Source organism: Amblyomma maculatum, chromosome 11 (genome assembly GCF_055883805.1).
Source record: "Amblyomma maculatum isolate TAMU_Amacu chromosome 11, ASM5588380v1, whole genome shotgun sequence".
Lineage (NCBI taxonomy): Eukaryota > Metazoa > Arthropoda > Arachnida > Ixodida > Ixodidae > Amblyomma > Amblyomma maculatum.
Window position 1 is genome coordinate 83,700,523 of NC_139354.1, and position 20,177 is coordinate 83,720,699.

The window sequence follows — 20,177 nt, forward strand, 5'->3', positions numbered from 1 at the left end:
TAATTTTCTCTTGATTTGCCCAACTTTATTAAAGAGCCCTCTGCAGTTCCATTGTGTAATCTCTTGCCAATTGTTTCGGCTATTCCTGTCCAGAATGGATGCTGCTCTTAATGAGGTGTGCCATTTGCGTGTGTCCAGTACCACCTCCCATATTTTTAAGTTAGGGGCAGGTTTACAATTCGTTGCATTCACTAACCTTTTTGTCGTACGGCCTGCAAGCATATCTTTCTGGTTTTGTGAACTCTCCTTTCGGCGTTAAGCTATAAGCGCTTTCTTTTGTCCCAGCTGTGCAATGTGTGGGGAAAGCAACGCAATTTCTTTTTCTATTCCGTCCTGCTGGCTTGCGCAGTCTTCAAGTTGCGGAAAATCATCAGCAGTGAATGTTGTCGTGTTCCGTTTTGTACGTCGTCCATTCTTCAGAGTGGAAACAAAAGATGCGCTGTTCTGGCAACCACCGCAACAGGATCTTCTTCGGGAGTATCATCAAAAAGCTCTTGGGCCCGAGCTGCAAATCAGTTTTTATTCACTACCGGTGCACTTTGTTTCCGTCGCCCAGCTCAATTAACTGGAGCTTTTTCTTTTTTGGCTGACACTTAGAGGAAGTGATATCGTGATCATCAGATTTGCATAGGCCGCATTTTAATTTTACCTTTCCCAATTCAGTTATGTATCTTGGTTAACTCGATATCGACAAAATTTCTGAATATGACCTTCTCTGTAGCACATGTAAAAATGGACCGGTTTAGGTTTGTACATTTTGGGTCGCACTATGCGGCCGTTGTAGAGTAATCTGCCCGGAAGATTGTCTGGTCCCTGCGCATCAATGTCCTTAATCGTGCCACAGGTGATCGAAGAATTTGATGTAAAAAACGTGTTTAAGGCATTGAATTACTGCAGTCTGCATTCAATACTGAAAAACGTGGTTTAAATTTACCAGGTAACATTATAACAGACGAGAGCGAATTGTTCAAGAATTAATCCCATAACCCAAACATCCCCAGTTGCAAATCTCAAGAGCAGTTCCAATCCCGGAAGTTGACTTCCTGTGGTTTTGATACTTTCGTAATTCATGTCTTTCTTATGTCATTGACTTTTTGAATATGTAGTTTGTCTCCTGCACTCGTATTTTTCAAGTGTTGAGGCTGTGTGCCTGTAATAAAACTTTCATATGATCAAACTGGAGGTATTTGAAGTGTAATGTTTTACTTTAGCTGAAAAAGCATTCATTAGGGGATGTCCACCTTGAGTGGGGCCTCGAAAAGCTGCTTATATTTACCAAAATAGTTTCAATACCTATAATTTTTATGAGTACTGCAAATCACTAAATTGTTGCTATAAGGGAAGACTGAACAATAGTTCAGAGGGAGCCTCAGTTCACAATCAAAGCAACATTTAGACAAGGGGACTTGTCTTCGTATGCTCTCACATGATGACAAGTCCCCCTCGATGAACGTGTTTTAAAAAATGTAACACCTAGAAATTGATAACTTGCAGATAATGTGCCTGCGTCTCACGGAAATGAAGTACGCCCAGAAAAGTAGCCATGCATTGCAAGTGACAGTATATATCTGTAAATAAGTGCTATATGTTTATAGACAAGCTTGTGATGTAACAACTGTCTATAGCCAGTCTATACACAAAATTGTACTGATGTCACAGATGTTCGTGTTAGACTACCTGCAGACAAGTGTAATAAACATATATGGCAATAAAGCTATAGATCATCTATAGAATATCTAAAGACCAATGCCTATTGGCTTATTGAACATTCGTCTATAGATAACCTATAGACAAATGTCTACTAGCAGTCTAAGAACAGATGGCTATGGAAAACCTATTGACAGTCTAATAAATCTTTTCTTAGAGAGTCTATAGTTCATTGTCTAATTCAAGGTCTATGGCCATAAATTGATAGATTGCCTACAAACCTGTCAAAAGGGTTCTTCTACAGCCAGTTTGGACATCTTATTGTGAAATGTTTGTAGACTTGTCATGGACTGTCGAAAGACGTTTTTGTAACATTTGCTCACCAGTCGCAAGCTCAAAAATGAAAACGTGCAACGAGATTGTCGGACACTTTATCATTAAAGGCTACCTGTCTAAAGCGAATTTGACATGCAGCGCAAGCAATGATGCACGGCTCAAAGACTCCGGTTAGCACACACTTCATATGCGCCCTCTGCTTGTGCAGATCGGGCTGCTGTCAGTTAACGGTATGTACAAACATAAATTAGGAACTCATGACGACATTCTACCACATTAGCATTTTTACTGAGTGTCAAGAGCTCATTTTAATGAGAGTGCTGCAGATCCTGTACTTCGGCTATGAAGGAATCATCTAGACGAAAAAACTCGTAAGAAGCCATATGTAGCCTACAACAGTATAAAGCGGCATGTCTGAATTATGTCATGTATCAAAGAGCAAAATTCATTCTCTCACGCTGCAGTACATCGTCAGAAACCAATAAACTAGCCTAAGTACCGAATACACTCCGACATCGCAGGTCCCCTTGAAGGAAGGATATTCCGCCTCCGATTTCAGATTTTAGAGCAAATATAAATTCCTCGAGGTGCACTTAATGTCGTTTTCTTGTGTCCAGTTGTGAAGGTGCTTACACGACTGCCCACAACTCACGGATAACAACAAGCTGTGTTTGATAACGACACAGCCTTACTATCAAGAATTCAAGCTACTTCTCAATTGCAGCTACGTTCACCACGCTCGAACTTTATCTACCCAGCGCGAAAGGATCAAGTAGAAGAATGTCCTAAAGTCTAAAAATTGCCAACAACGGCTAAGCCCAAGAAGCGGAGAAGTGAGCCTCTGCTTATTCCTGTTTCAGCAACGTATCCTACTGAGCGATTTGAAAGGAAGAAGTCCCATAGAAGTTCCATTCAAATGACCACCGAAATGGGCAGTCTATCTGCTGCATATACATTGCCGAAAAATGGCGCTTAACAGAAGAAAGAAAGAAAACAGCTGCCAGCAAACATCCCTTCACAAACAAGCTTTAAACATCGAGAGACATTATACGTCGAATATGTGTATTTAGGCGTATATGTCTACCTAGGACAGGTAGTGACCGCAGATCCGTACCACGAAAGAGAAATAACTAGGAGAATAAGATTGAGATCGAGCGAATTTGGAAGGTACTGAAATATTAAGACTTGAAGCTTACTGGTATCATTCAAGAGGCGAGTGCATAACAATTGCCTTCTACCGGTACGTACCTATGGGGCTGAAACATAGAGGTCAACGAAGAGGGTTTTACTTAAGTGTAGGACAACGCAGATGGCCATTGGGCGGAAAATGGTATGCGTAACGTTAGAGATAGGAACCATACAGAGTGGGTCAGAGAATTAACTGAAATTACTGACATTCCAGTCGAGTTAAGAAGAAATGGGCATAGGCAGGACACATATAGTTCGAAGAGAAGATAACCGATGGTTTTTTAGAGGAACCGATTGGATTCCAAAGCAAAGTCAGTGTAGCGTGGGGCGGCAGAAAAATAGTTGTATGGATGCCATTTAAAACATTCAAATGGTCAAGCGGATACAGCTAGTATAAAACCTGTTTAATTGGAGGGAAAAGGTAGAGGCCCTGGCCCTGCAGTGGGTGTAGTCCGTCTGGTAATAATGATGAGGCATTCATATTTCTTGGGATTTTCTAGTAACTACTAAGAAATCTTTCACAAGAAAAAGGGGTTTTATCAAGTAACGTGATTTCCGACTTAACAAAAAAGATATTGTGAAAGAAGGCCAGGTCCAGACGGCAAGGTCGTGAAGGCAAGGCAAGGTATGCCGTGTCAGCGTTTAATCTGATGGAGAAAAACCCCAGCGCGCGCCGGAGCCGGCGCCGCGGGACGATGATGATGGTATATACAAGAGGAAGAACATCATGGTATGTACAAATGAAAGAAGATCCATGGAGGGCTCGCACAATCTGCCCGGGGGGTCGGGAGCGGCCAGCCTGGCCGCTCCTAACCAACCGATGTACCGCGGCGCACAAACGGCTTCAAGCGAGATACATGAACAATTTCAGTTCCACGGTGGCGTCGGTCAGCTGCGGGATCAACAGATGTGACTTGGTAGTTTACTGGGAAAGTTTGGTTGATTACCTTGTAGGGACCAAGATAGAGGCGCTGAAATTTATCACTAAGGCCAGGGGTGCGCAGTGGTGTAAAGAGCAATACTTCGTCACCAGGACGAAAAGAGACAACGCGATGCTTCGAATCGTAGCGACTCTTGCGGTCTTGCTGGCACGCTTCTGTGTTGAGGCGGGCAAGATGACGGCATCTGGCCACACGGGATAAGAACTGGGCTGGTAATGATGAGGAGTAGTCGGGCGTAGAGAAGAAGGAAGTGTCAAGGATTGTAGTGGGAGGACGGCCGAAAACGAGGAAAAATGAGGAGTAACCGGTAGTCCGCTATACTGCAGTATTATAGGCGAATGTAACGAATGGTAGAACAGTATCCCAGTTTCGATGATCCGGTGTGATGTACATGGATATCATATCCGATAGGGTGCGGTGAAATCCCTCAGTCAGACCGTTAGTCTGGGGATGGTAGCTTGAGGTTGTCTTATGGAGGGTGGATGACGCACGAAGAACTTCGGATACGACTGTCGATAAGAAGGCCGTCCCGCGGTCACTTAGAAGCACCCGAGGAGCGCCATGATGCAATACAATTGACCGCAAAAAAAATCAGCTACCTCTTCAGCGGAACTAGTCGGTACAGGGGCCGTCTCAGCATAGCGTGTAAGGTGGTCGACAGCTGCTATAATCCAATGGTTACCCCCATTGGAGAGAGGTAGGGGACCATATAAGTCGATGCCGACTACGTCGTATGGTGTGGCGGGACAGGGAAGAGGCTGTAGGAGACCAGCGGGGGAAGAAGTCGGCCGCTTGTGACGTTAGCACAGGTGGCAGGAAGCAACGTATTTAGCTACGGTGGTAGACAGGCCAGGCCAAAAGAATCGCCTTTTCATGTGGTCATATATTTTGTTAAAACCAAAGTGACCTGCAGTAGCGCCATCGTGGAAAGCCGCTAGTATACGTGGGCGAAGCACACGCGGTACGACTGGGAGCCAGCGAGTTCCATCAGAATAATACACGTAGCGGCGTAGTATGCCATCTTCAAGCTTGAAATTGCGAAGCTGTCGGCGAATCTTAGCGTTGGGTGGGCTCGAAGCGCCGATAAGGCGGTCGATGATGGGCCGACAGTAGGCATCAGCTAATTGCTGTGAGCGGAGAGCGTGCTTGTTCTCAGAGCCGTCAAAAGAAACTGCAATGATATGCGTCGGTGGAAGCGATGATCGGCTGTGGTCAGAGGTGGAAATGCATTGTGAAGAATAACAGCAGGCTGATTCTGAAACCGGGCAGCGAGAAAGAGCGTCGGCGTCTTGATGTTGGCGACCCGATTTATAAACGACGTCGAAATGGTATTATTGCAGGTTAGAATCCAACGGCCAAGTCTGCCTGTCAAATTTTTCAGGGAAGATAACCAGCAAACACCATTGTGATCGGTCACAACTGTGAAATGCCGACCATATAGGTAAGGGCGAAACTTTTGAACAGCCCAGACGACGGCGAGACATTCCTGCTCGGCAATGGTGTAGTTTTTCGCAGCTGGAGTCATGGTCCGACTGGCGAAGGCAATCACTTTATTAGTGAAGTTGCATCGCGCTGCAGAAGTACAGCGCCAAGACCGTGACCACTGGCATCAGTGTGCAGGATGGTAGGAGCGCTGTCGCTGAAGTGGCCAAGAACTAGATCTGATGTGAGGGCGTGCTTTAGGTCGTTAAAAGCAGTGTTGCACCGGTCAGTCCACACGAAAGGGCTGCGCGCTTTAATTAGTTCATGAAGTGGCGCAGCAATAGTTGCAAAATGCTTTATAAATCGCCGGAAATAGGACGCCAGGCCGAGGAAACTGCGCCAATCTGTAGTCCGTTGCGGACGAGGAAAGTTCAAGACCGCGATTATTTTTTCAGGGTCTGGGCGAATGCCGTCATGGCTAACCAGATGTCCCAATATTTTAATTTTCTTCTCTGCAAAGTGGCACTTCTTGGTATTGAGCTGAAGGCCCGCTGAAGCAAGACACGTGAGGACTTCATTCAGGCGCGTGAGATGGTCGGTAAAAGTTGACGAAAAGATAACAATGTCATCCAAGTAACATAAACAGGTTCTCCCTTTCAGGCCACGAAGTAGAGTATCGATCATTCTTTCAAATGTTGCGGGTGCGTTACAAAGGCCGAAGGGCATAACAATAAAGTCGTAAAGTCCGTCGGGAGTTGCGAAAGCGGTTTTTTCTTTGTCGTCCTCGTGCATAGGTATTTGCCAATAGCCTGAGCGGAGGTCCAAGGTCGAGAAATATTCGGCACCTTGGAGAGAGTCAAGGGCGTCATCAATACGCGGCATTGGGTAGGCGTCTTTGCGGGTAATTTTGTTGAGTGCGCGATAATCAACACAAAATCGTACCGATCCGTCCTTTTTTTAACTAATACTACTGGGAGGACCATGGGCTTGTTGCTGGACGAATAAAATCGCGACGGAGCATGTCATTGACATTTTCTTGAATTACTTTTCGTTCCGAGAGAGAAACCCGATAAGGTCGTCGGCGTACAATTGAGTTACCTTCGGTAAGGATGCGGTGATGTGCAACACTAGTCCGTCCCAGTGGTGGCGAAGTGGAATCAAAAATGGCTTGGTGGGCTTGAAGCAATTGCAGCAATTCTTGACGTTGGTGCGGCATGAGGTTCGGATTGATTGTCTTCGACAGCATGGAAAGAGAGACTTGTGATGAATCACGTTGCGGAGGTAGCGGGGCAGTGAGCACTATCATGGATATAGGGTGAGCACCACTATGCATGGCAGGGAAGGTCCTTTAGTCAGCACGAGGGATTCACGGGAAGTGTTCGTGGCAGCTACTATCGCTGAGCTGCTGCGGAATCGTGCAAGACTTGATAGGAAGGCGATTCCACGTGCAAGGTGACGATGAGATGGTGCGATGAGTACATCCCCGTCACTGATGTGTTCAGAAACAACGGTAATAAGTGTTTCGCACTGTGGAGGCAATACAGTATTAGCTGCGGCAATGAGGGAATGATGCCGTGCACAAATGTTAGATGAAAAATCACTGTCTGTCATATGGATTACACGGTCGCCACAAGAAATTAACGCTGTAGTGGTTGACAAAAAATCCAATCCGAAAATCATCAAATGCGCACACGGTGAAAGCACAGCAAACGGCACATGGTGGCGGACGCCGTCTATAACAACTCGAACTGTACACTTTGCTGAAGGGTGCAGAGGGACGCCATTTGCTCCACGAAGTTCAGGTCCATCATATGGTGTCGTTACTTTCCGCAAACGGTGGCACAAACCAGCATGAATAACAGAAAGTGCAGCTCCTGTGTCAATCAAAGCTTCGACCGGTAATCCTTCAGTTAAAACGGAAATCATATTATACGGGCGATGAGGAGGACTTTTTGTAAGTTCGCAAAGTGCAGTTTCACCTCCGGAAATTGCATCGCTTAGTTTTCCGAATTACGGATAGGAACTGTTGTTGCTGGTCGAAGTGGCGAAACAGAGCGGCGGTATGGGGAAGGGGACCGGCGTCGAGATACATGCGCCCCACTTGGTTCAGACGAGGATACCGGCGGTGGAGAGAATCGACGAGGTTGGCTGGGAATTGGTCGTCGCTGATAATATGCAGGTATGTCACATTCGAAGGCTTCATAACCACGTCACTCGTTCTGAATGCGTCGGCGACAAAAGCGAGATATATGGCCTCGAATTCCACAATAATAGCACACTGGGCGAGAGGTGCGCCAAGGTGCGTAATAGGGTGGCGTTGGTTGAGCCGTCGTCATGGCGTTGATGTGGTTGTAGGGTGGTGCCTGGGGTGGGGGAACAAAAGCAGGAGGGGATGCAGCGACGTGAGCGTAAGTCGGTGCTGGGCGAGGTGCAGGAGGGTCAGGTGTGACAGGGTGGCTGATAGTGGCCAACTCTTCTTTAATGATGTGGCGGAGGCCGGCGTCGTTAGAAGGAGGAGACGAATGACCGCACCCGTGCCGGCAAAAAGGGCTGAGGGCTTGGAGCTCCTCGCGGATTATCGCTCGAATCTTGGCTCGTAGATCGAGGTCAGTAGAGGTCGGGGCAGTAGTGAAGCCGGGCTGCAATCGGGAGGACTGTAGCTGGTCGAGGCGTTGGCAGGTCATTATAATGGAATCAACACTTGATGGATTTTGGGCAACTAGGGTGATATAAGCCATTGAATTGATTCCCTTCAAGACATGGTGTACACGTTCAGATTCCGGTATGGTGGGACTGATACGCCGACAGAGTGCCAGCACGGCCTCTATGTATGACGCATAGGACTCATCGGGACCTTGACGGCGGGTAGCGAGCTCGCTCGTTGCGATCTCCGTCCGAACAGCCGAGTCAGCGAAGTACTGTCCGAACTGCTGCTTGAAGGTGGGCCAGTTTGTGGTGTGGGGCTCGCGGTTAATAAACAATTTCTGGCGACCACAATAAGGTAGAAAGATGCGTTCAGAAATTTCAAAGCATCATCCCACCGGTTGTAGGCACTGCAGCGCTCATAAGTGTCAAGCCAGTCATCGACGTCTTCGTCGCGACGACCAGCGAACAGCGGCGTGTCGCGTTGTCGTGTGGGCACCATAGGAGGCGGCGGTGTAGCCGAGGTAGAGGGTCCGGCCGGGTCGGGACTGCTCTCGGTTGACATGACGATGGTAGTTCTTAAACGGCGACCGGAACGTAGCTCCAGAGAGAGGCAGGGCACAAGGCAGCAAGGGGATCGAATTTCACCTCCACCACTTGTGAAAGAAGGCCAGGTCCAGACGGCAAGGTCGTGAAGGCAAGGCAAGGTATTCCGTGTCAGCGTTTAATCTGATGGAGAAAAACCCAAGCGCGCGCCGGAGCCGGCGCCGCGGGACGATGATGATGGTATATACAAGAGGAAGAAGATCATGGTATGTACAAATGAAAGAAGATCCATGGAGGGCTCACAATATGAAGGACAAACGAAACCCCGGAAATGCGACAAAGCGAAGAGACGTGCATTGCCTATATTTGACTTCTGGAAAATAAGCAAAATAACTCAAATGAAACTAATAAAGAATACAGGGAGGTAAACGCACGTAGTTAGTATTTCAAGCCGCTGTTATTTTTATAGCGGCAGCTATAAAAATTTATTGGCCACAGCCTGGCCATTTCGCTGAGGCTGTCCGAAGAACGAAGAAACAGAGAAAGGAGAGAAGGAGGAAAAGGATAAGAAAAATAAAAACAAGAAGAGGAAAAGCAAGAAGAAGAACAAAGATAACTCGGTAGTTGGTAGAGGCGAATGACAATAGCAAGTTACTAGGACAAAAGGTTCTTTCGAACGTTGTGAGGGCGGTGTGCCCCGGAGTTCGACGGAGATGACTTCATGCCACTAGAAGTCTTCTACATCCGAATGAGAATGTTCAACTACGTGAGGCAATTGGTGCTCATAGGTAAAGTGATTCCCCTATGCCATAAATTAAGCTGAAATTATAGTAAACGAAGACGTCTTTACTTTCAAGACGAACCTAAGCGTAGCCATGCAGATTACTTGCGCGTAACTCCAGGTTTAATCACAAGCTAAAAAGCTACGAATTTTTTTTCTTCTAAAAAGGGTAGACACACGGCTTTTGAAAGTGTGAGGACAAGAAATGAAATGCAAAGTTAGTAGGGTGTGATTCACAAGCTATAGAATGGCATGAGTAAATAAATTAGGCTCAATACTGAACGCTTGACCAAACGAAAATAACATATGGACAAAACGTTAGTCTGCGGTGGGGAACGCCCGGCACCCATGTACTCGTGATGTCTGGACACGCTAAAAAACTTCACACCTTTCGAAATATTACTTAGCTATTCACTATAGTGTCCCTCATGGCCTATGTCGCGTTCTGATTATAAATCCTTTAAACAACACTAAACAATTATTAATGGAGAAGCTAAGAGTTATATCTTACCTCTACTAGGTTTACTTTCGCGCCACCTTCTGGTGGTTCCCATGATGTCTTTCCCATAACAGTGAAGGCACACAAAATCACAAACCCGATAATGAGTACAAATTGCTTCATACTGTTGGTCGGGAAGTAAAAGGTACCTTGCTTTGCGTTTTATATATTGAGCGGTACTCTCCAAATTCTATGCTCTAACAATAGAAAATTTTTCGCAGCTCCCGGCATTCCGCAAGTTCACATTTCAAGCAATCAACAAGCAATCAGAATAGAAACGGTGTTTTCTATTTTTTTTACAACTGCGCACGTCAAATAAATGCATTAATTTGGATGCACGGCGAAAAGGTACGATGTTTATAGGAATGTGAAAACTCGGCAGTGAAAAATCGAGCATACCTTTAATTGCAGCTCGAAACAGGCAGGTTATTGTTAGGAATACGGAGAAATATGCGTGACGTCTTAGAGATGTCTTCAGTTTAAAACGACTTTGGAAGGTTAACTCTCGACTGATGAACTTTTTCTCTCTGCCGCGTGGCATTTATCGTGGTCAAAAAATATACAGCAGCAAATATTTCCAATGTACGCATCAGTATAGCTAAACAAAATCACCCTGCCGCTCACTTACGCAGTTACTTGAGCCCACGTTTATTGATTACGGTATAGATTCCATAAATCGGTTTTAACCAGAGGTGCAGGAAAATATTACCAATGCACTGTGCTTTCCTGTAGGTAAGGTTATTAAGAAGACATAACCCGCTAACATTCTTGCAAAGAGGGAGTTGGAGTGTGCTATCCCTTTCTTCAAATCACTACCTCATGATGTCGAGGTTCGACAAAAAACTTTTCCAGGTGCAATTTCATCGACATCTAACATTATGCTGTAATCACCACAAAGTTATATACTATTCAATATCTAGCCTTCCCTCTTCTGTGTGGCTGTGCTACTCTATTTGCCTTGGACTTTGTAAGTGAGTCCCCTTCATGAATCACTGCCTTGCCGTGGCGGAGGGGCTTGCGAAACTCGATGAAGTCGTGAGCTCTGCTGTGTAGGGCCATCCAAGATAGACGGGTCACGGCAGAGAGTTCTGACAAAATGTGATTCACTGGAGAAGGTAATGGCAACCCACTCCAGTATTTCCTGCCAAGAAAACCCTATGGCCAGTCACAATACCATTATCGATATGGCGCCGGAAGAAGAGCCCCCCAGGTTGGAAGGCGTCCCACATGTTACTGGGGATGAACAAAGGGCGATTCCTAGTAGCTCCAGGACGAATGAAGCGGCTGGGCTAAAGCCAAAAGGACGCTCAGTTGTGGATGTGTCGGGAAGCGACCGGAAAGTCCGATGTTGCAAGGAGATATGTCACATAGCAACATGGAATGTAAGATATATGACGCAAGGTAAACTGGATATCGTGAAGCGAGAAATTGACAGATTGAACATTGATATCTTGGGTATCAGCGAGCTCAAGTGGACCGGAATGGGAGAATTTAACTCCGGCGACCATTATGTCTTTTATTGTGGGCACGAATCCAAGAGAAGGAATGGGGTCGCTCTCATAGTAAACAAAAGAATGGGCAAAGAAGTGCTAGGGTACAACCCCAATAACGACCGAATGATTTCACTTCGGATCCAAGGTCACCCTTTCAACATAACAGTTATCCAAGTGTATGCACCGACCACTGCTGCTGAAGAAGCTGACGTTGAGAGATTTTATGCGGACCTACAAAGCCTTTTAGACCGCACCCCATCATCAGACGTCGTTTTTCTCATAGGAGACTGGAATGCTGAGGTCGGGAGTGAAGAAATATCCGGAATTACAGGCAAGTTCGGTCTTGGTGAGCCAAATGAAGCTGGGCAGAGGCTAGTAGAGTTCTGCCAAGAAAACAACCTGACCATAGCGAATACTCATTTTCAACAGCACAAGAGGCGCCTGTACACATGGATTTCACCGGACGGTCTGTACAGGAATCAGATCGATTATATTCTTTCCCGGCAGAGATGGAGAAGCACTATACAAGCAGTAAAAACAAGGCCTGGGGCCGACTGTGGCACCGATCATCAGCTTCTTGTTGCCAAAATTAAGCTTCGATTGAGGAAAACGCAGAAAACTAGAAGGCCTTTCAGGTATGATCTGGATCAGATTCCATTAGAATATGCTGTGGAAGTGAGGAATCGATTTCAAGAATTAGATCTAGAAGACAAACAGCCCGAAGAGATGTGGACTGATGTTCGTGATATAATACAAGAAGTTGCTACTACGATAGTTCCAAATCAAAAGAAATGCAAGAAAGCAAACTGGTTATCTGAAGAGGCTTTGCAAATAGCTGAGGGAAGGAGGATGGCAAAAGGTATGGGGGAAAGAGAAAGATACAAGGTTCTCAATGCGGATTTTCAGAAAATAGCAAGGAGAGATAAGAATGCCTTCCTGAACATACAGTGTCAAGCAGTTGAGGACAACAGCCAATTAAGGAACACAAGAGCTCTGTATAAGACAATCAAAGATATCAAAGGAAGCTTCTGTGCTAAGCTGGGCGTGATAAAGGACAAACGAGGCAAGGACCTCACTGAAGCTTCAGAGATAAAGAAGAGGTGGCAGGAATACACAGAAGAACTGTACAAGAAGGGCCCGGATGTGCAAACCCAACATAGGACGGTTGTGATTACTGATCTCGAGCCGGGCATCCTGAAGAGTGAAGTTGAATGGGCCTTAGGCTGCCTTGCTAAGAACAAAGCTAGCGGAATTGATGGTATTCCAGCTGAGTTGCTTCAAAACCTCAACCACGACGCTGTTAACACACTGCATACATTATGTCAAAAGATTTGGACAACCCTGCAGTGGCCACAGGATTGGAGGAGGTCAGTTTACATCCCCATCCCAAAGAAAGGCAGTGCCAAAGATTGTTCCAACTACCGCACGATCGCGCTTATTTCGCATGCTAGCAAGGTGATGTTAAAAATCCTGCAAGGTAGGCTGCAGCAGTATGTGGATCGGGAGCTTCCGGACGTGCAAGCTGGGTTTCTCAAGGGCAGAGGAACTAGAGACCAAATTGCCTACCTTCGCTGGATCCTGGAAAAAGCAAGAGAGTTCCAGAAACCCATTTACTTCTGCTTTATTGATTATGCGAAAGCGTTTGACTGCGTAGATCACAGCAGATTGTGGCAAGCTCTCCAAGAGATGGGAGTTCCAATTCACCTCATCTGTCTCCTCAGGAACCTTTATGAAGGGCAAGAGGCCACAGTCAGAACAGGGCATGGCCTTACTGATTGGTTTCCGATTGAGAAAGGGGTGAGGCAAGGCTGCATACTGTCGCCCTGCCTATTTAACCTATATGCAGAGTGCATCATGAGGAAGGCCGGTCTGGACGAGTCTTCAGGTGGAGTGAAGATTGCTGGAAAACGTATCAACAACCTTAGATATGCGGATGATACCACTTTAATGGCAGAAAGTGAAGTGGAACTCAAGAGACATCTGATGCGCGTACAAGAAGAGAGTGAGAAGTTTGGGCTTAATCTGAACATTAAAAAGACGAATATCATGGCGTCTTGCCCTATCAAGCCCTGGAGCATCAATGGACAAGAAGTGGAAGCTGTGACAGATTTTCTGTTCTTGGGCGCCAAGATTACCTCGGAAGGAGACTGCAGCCATGAAATTAGGAGACGCCTGCTTCTGGGAAAGAGAGCAATGGTTAGCCTTTACCGCCTAGTAAAGAGCAGAGACATTAGTCTACCAACCAAGATCCGTATAACCTGTGCTATGGTCTTTCCAGTTGTGATGTATGAATGCGAGAGTTGGACTGTGGAAAAGGCTGACCGCCGAAGAATTGACGCGTTTGAATTGTGGTGCTGGCGAAGACTCTTAAGAGTTCCTTGGACTGCCAGAAGATCAAATCAGTCGATATTGTCGACCATAAACCCTGACTGCTCATTAGAGGGTCAAATTCTAAAGTTAAAGCTCAGCTACTTTGGTCATCTGATGAGAAGAGGAGTCGCTGGAGAAAGATTTGATGTTGGGAAAGGTTGAGGGTCGCCGGAGAAGGGTAGGCAGCGAACGCGATGGTTAGATGGCATTCTCGAGGCATTGCAGATGAAGCTATGTGATGTTAAGAAGATAGTGAGAGACCGGAAAGCGTGGCGTGACATGGTCCATAGGGTCACGAAGAGTCGGACACGACTGAACACCTGAACTAACTAACTTGTAAGTGACTAGGTCACAAAAAATATTATATACTCTCAGGGAGCCAGCCATAAGGAGCATGTCGGTGCCGCCATCTCGAGAACAGATTTCAAATACTTCAAGAATATTAATTGTTATATATTGCGCATTATATGGTAAGCTTTGGCTCCATAAATGCGACGTTGAAACGCTAAAGAAGTAGCAAACTTTGGGACTTCTAAGATTTGTGATCAGCGCAAGCCACTTTTTTTTCTGCTCTGCTTGCACAGGCAGTAAAATGCGAAAGATTAGGTCGCATCAAGTAATTCTTGGTTTTACTATCGTTGGTAGCAACGTAGAACGCCGCATTGTATGTGTAGAGTCTACAAGCAACCCGCTGTAACAAAATAAACTTTATTTAATTTAAAGACTTAAAATTGACTATACGTACATCTTATCTGCACCGGCCTAACGCCGAGAACGATGTGCGATGTGTACATGGGTATGTAATAGCACGATACCCCTCAAGATAGCTCACAGAATCGGCTTTCAGCCCCTTGCTATAAGAGACGACTGTTTTTTTTCACGTGGTTTGGATAGTTTCCTGGATAAATATATTTTTACCGGCTCAGTCTATTCTCTAGTGTAATTATTAAATTTTGCCTCATCTAACATCTCAAAAACATTCTTATTATATCACAATGGTGTGCGTATTCCTCTAGCGGGATACGGTTCTCGACTCGATCATTTAACATATATGGTTTCCAGGAACCCTCAGAAGTTTCGTTGGTAGTTTTTGTGTTTTGCAATGAGGGCAATGAAAATAAACATTTTTACTTCCTGTTAACCTTAAAATAAAATCAAATAAATGAAGGAAGAAATCTAACCTAACCAAAATCTACAAATTTACAATGCGTACCTGATTATCTTCCGATCCCAATTTTTGTTTGAAGGAAAATATTAGGTCTGTTGCATGGCATCCCTTCCTATGTATAGTACTCTCTGTTGCTGCCAGCCAGACCCAAGTGAATGGTTTTAATAGGGCAACCATTTTTGTAACATATGTTGCGGAGCGGTCGCCCTATCTCTGAAGGCTGACCCATGCACACTTACGTCAAAGCTTCGATTAAAGCCTAATGGATACAACACATGCACAGAAAGGAAGCTTTCATCGGCCAAACTTGCAACCCGGGTCAGCGTGACTCTCCTAAACAGAGTACACTATAATGGTGACCATGCAGTGACAGGCAGGCAACACTTTTTTCTTCGCATTTTATTTTTTTTTCTCCTGGCCCCTCAGTAGAGTGCATCATTTCTCTAGTGACAGCTCCAAACATGTCTAAAATTTGCAGTTATGGCACTTGGGCCATATTCAGCTAAGTTGGCGGCGAGTGTAAGCTTGCAGCGGTGCAGCGGTGGCGTAGCGGTAGAACATTCGCTTCGCATGCAAGAGGACCGGGGTTCAAATCCCTGTGCCGCGCAATTCTCCACCGGATTTATAAAAAAGAAATCCGTGTGTCGATGGAATTGCATAAATATGTTTGGGGCGCGACCTGATGCCGGTGAACACCTCCGGCAACGCACTCCCTCACCAGAACAGGAGTTGGCCACCCTGGTGCAGTAATTGGCCGCAACCTCCTATGATAATCTTCATAAAACCCCGGCCCTGAGTCGCCAGCGGCTGCGGAACAACTGACCACGGCGGCGGTCAGACCTGTGACGCAGCAGGGGGTGCTAATAATACCTGACTCCGCTGGACAGGCCGCAATTGGAAACTGACCCTGTCAACGTTTAAAGCTAGAACCCTAGCTAGCGAAGCTAGTTTAGCAGTGCTGATAGAGGAACTAGAGGGTATGAAATGAGATATTGTAGGGCTTAGTGAGGCTAGGAGGCCGAATGAGGCATATACTGCACTGAAGGATGGGCATGTACTGTGTTATCGAGGTTTACCAGAGAGGCCACAACTAGGAGTAGGTTTCCTTGTCAATAAGTATATAGCGGTTAATATAAAGATGAATTCTATAGTATTAATGAGAGGGTGGCAGGCGTCGTTATTAGGCTTAATAAGGGATATAAACTGAAGGCTGTACAGGCCTGTGCACCTACATGTAGTTATGATGACCAGGCAGTTGAAAGCTTCTACGAAGATGTAGAATCGGCAGTGCGAAGAGTAAAGACGCAGTACACTGTGCGAATGGGCGACTTCAATGCCAAGGTAGGGAAAACGCAGTCAGGAGACCAGGCAGCAGGTGACTATGGCATTGGTTCTAGGAATAGCAGGGGGGAGTTACTAGTTGAGTTTGCAGAGCGCAATAAGGATCATGAATACCTTCTTCAGCAAACGGAAGAACCGGAAATGGACATTGAAAAGTCTTAACGGGGAGACTAAAAATGAAATTGACTTCATAATGTGTTCAACCCCCGCCATTATGCAAGATGTATAGGTAATCGGGAAAGTGCGATGCAGTGACCACAGGATGGTGAGGTCCCGAATTAGCCTAAATCTGAAGAAGGAACGCACAAATTAATAAGAAAGAAACCCATCAACGAATTAGCGGTGAGGGGGAGGGCAGAAGAGTTCAGGATGTCGCTACAGAATAGATATTCAGCTCTAAACGAGGATGGCGACATTACCTTAGCAGCAATGAACAATAATTTCAGAGATATCATTACTGAATGTGCGGTAGAAGTAGGCTGTAGGATAGCTAGAGAGGATACCGGTAAGCTGTCTAAGGAGACGAAAGATTTGATTAAGAAACGCCAGAGTATGAAAGCTTCCAATCCAACAGACCAGATTGAATTGGCCGAGATATCAAAGCTAATCAATAAGCACAAGGTGGCCTATATAAGAAAGTATAACATGGAGAAAATTGAGCAAGCTGTAAAGAACGGGGGAAGCCTAAAAGCGGTAAAGAGGAAATTGGGCATAGGCAAAAACCAGATGTATGCGATAAGGGACAAGGACGGCAACGTCATCACGAATATGGACAAGATAGTCAAAGTAGCCGAGGAGTTCTATACAGATCTCTACAGTAGCCAAAGTAGTCAGGACCGTAAGGAGATTAGCGGTAGGGAAAAACAGTCGGACGTTCCACCAGTTACGAAGGACGAGGTCAAGAAAGCATTAGAAACTATGAAAAGGGGGAAATCAGCTGGAGAGGATCAGATAACTACAGATTTGCTGAATGACGGGGGGATATCGTGGTAGAAAAGCTGACCAACCTGTATACGCAGTGTCTGGTGTCATCGACGGTACCGGAATCATGGAAGAACGCAAACATTATCCTCATTCATAAGGAAAGGGACTCTAAGGACACTAAAAATTACAGACTAATCAGCTCACTGTCTGTTACGTATAAGATATTTACTAAGGTAATCGCCAATAGAATCAGGACAACCTTAGACTGCAATCAAGCAAAGGATCAAGCAGGTTCTCGGAAACGGTACTCTACTATCGACCATATCCATACCATCAATCAGGTGATAGAAAAATGCTCGGAATATAACCAGCCCTTATACATAGCAATCATTGATTACAAAAAAGCATTTGACTCAGTTGAAACCTCAGCGGTGATGCAGGCATTGCGAAATCAGGGGGTAGACAAGCCGTACGTGAAAGTGCTGGAAGATATATATAGTGGCTGCACAGCAACCATTGTTCTGTATAAAGAAAGTAACAAAATTCCTATAAACAAAGGTGTTAGGCAAGGAGACACAATCTCCCCAATAATATTCACAGCTTGCTTAGAGGAAGTATTCAAAGACTTGCAATGGGAGCAGTTAGGGATCAGGGTAGATGGAGAATACCTCAGTAATCTGCGATTTGCTGATGACATTGCCTTGCAAAGCAACTCGGGAGATTTACTGCAAATAATGCTTGGTGACCTAGAAGGAAAAGTAGAAAGGTAGGCTTGAAAATCAATATGCAGAAGACTAAGGTAATGTTCAACAGCCTCGGAAAGGAACAGCAGTTTATATTAGGTAGCGAAGTACTGGAAGTAGTAGGCGAATATGTCTACTTAGGACAGGTAGAAACCGCAGATCCGGACCATGAAAAGGAAATAAAAAGAATAATATTGGGATGGATCGCATTTGGCAAGCACTCACAGATTATGTTTAGCAGCTTACCGGTATCGCTAAAGAGGAAAGTATATAACAGTTGCATCTTACCTGTACTCACCTATGGGGCTGAAACGTGGAGGCTAACCAAGAGAGTTCTACTTAAGTTGAGGACAACCCAGAGGGCTATGGAAAGAAAAATGGTAGGGGTAACATTAAGAGATAGGAAGCGTGCAGAGTGGGTCGGAGAAATAACTCAGGTTACCGACATTCTAGTGGAAATTAAGAAGGAGAAATGGGCATGGGCAGGACATGTAGTGCGAAGAGAGGATAACCGGTGGTCGCTGAGGGTAACAAACTGGATCCCAAGGGAAGGAAAGCGTAGCAGGGGGCGGCAGAAAATTAGGTGGGCGGATGAGTTTAGGAAGTTCGCAGGGGTCTAGTGGATGCAGCTAGCACAGAACCGGGCTATGTGGAGAAATATGGGAGAGGCCTTCGCCCTGCAGTGGGTATAGTCAGGCTGATGATGATGATAATTTAAGCTTAAGCACGTGCATTCTACAAGGGAAACCTTGACCGTTATGGTATTATAAAAACGACGCTTCGTTGATTTACCGATAACTTCCGCCGTGTCTATGACACCTAATTCAATTATCTACAACGAAAGAAAAATAAAAAAACGATCCTTCGGTCCAGGACATCGAAGTAAACAAAATATTTGGTCACAACCCTTACGCCATATGCGTGAATCCAAGAAGGTTCGCCACCTCATTGGCGCGATGAAGAACCAAATCGTAAGTCGTGATACCTGGTGTCAACATCCCTAGCAATGCTAGAAAAGCAATTAGAACAGAAAGTTTTTCAGGACTGATGGGGAGAAAGCCATCGTCATAGTAACGTAGTGCCCAGTCAGAAAAAAACTACACCAAATTTTCTGTTACGACAGATATTTCTGTGCGGTTTTTGACGGGAAACCTGTTGTGACAACAGAGCAATCTGTAGTAACATCAGAAATTTTGGTATTTACAACAGAGATGTGCTACAGAACTAAAGACAACAAAAATATACTACAGAGGAACTACAGAACTACAGAAAAGTACTACAGAACTACAAAAAATTCTAATGGTTGCGACGAACTACAGGATATTTTGTCGTATTTTTGACACAATTCTGTAGTTTCTGTCGACTGGGCGGCCTCTTTCTTCTGCGTCTACCTGCCTTACCGTCACCTGAGTGATGGCGCTTCCATAACTCGCACACCCGAATGTGCGTCAACCAATGAAAACGTGTACTTAAAAGCTTCATTGCGAAGCCCTGGTGGACTGGTCCTCACCCGGGCTGCATTCCGGCGAGCGATGCATCAACCACCTGCTGCACAAGCAAAGATCATTACATATAGCGATACTGTACAAAGCGCTATTCCGACCGAGAACTATTTCAGCTCCGCTACCCAATCAACCTCGCGTTATCCACCCCATGTCGAGCCGGGTGGTATGGACTCTGCAGCCTAAAACCTAAGCAACAACTAGTCGCGTGCTCATCAAGATGAACTGCTCCTTGATCGCAGGCCAACTGGTCATTTCGTCTAATTTGCTTGCCCTGGGAAGAGGTTTAGAATTGATATTGAACGCACCGCAGCACCATTATAAAAGGTCAGAGAGCGCAGCATATTGAGCATACGTACCTGTTGAGAAGCTAAATTAGATCACCTTTACAAAGCCAGCCTTCATCAATAAGTCACCTCTTTACCTCTGGCCAAATTCAGTGACACTTTCTCTTGCCGGGAAAATAAAACTCAGTATCCTTCGGCGATGGGACCGATGGCGAAAATCGAGTTAACAGACGTCAACCCATATATTTACCGCAAATGCCCGAATGACGACAAGATCAGAAGACCACATCGATGCTCTGTGAAAGGCTTTATTCAGGCTTTCTAGCAACTTGTAGAAGCTATGTTG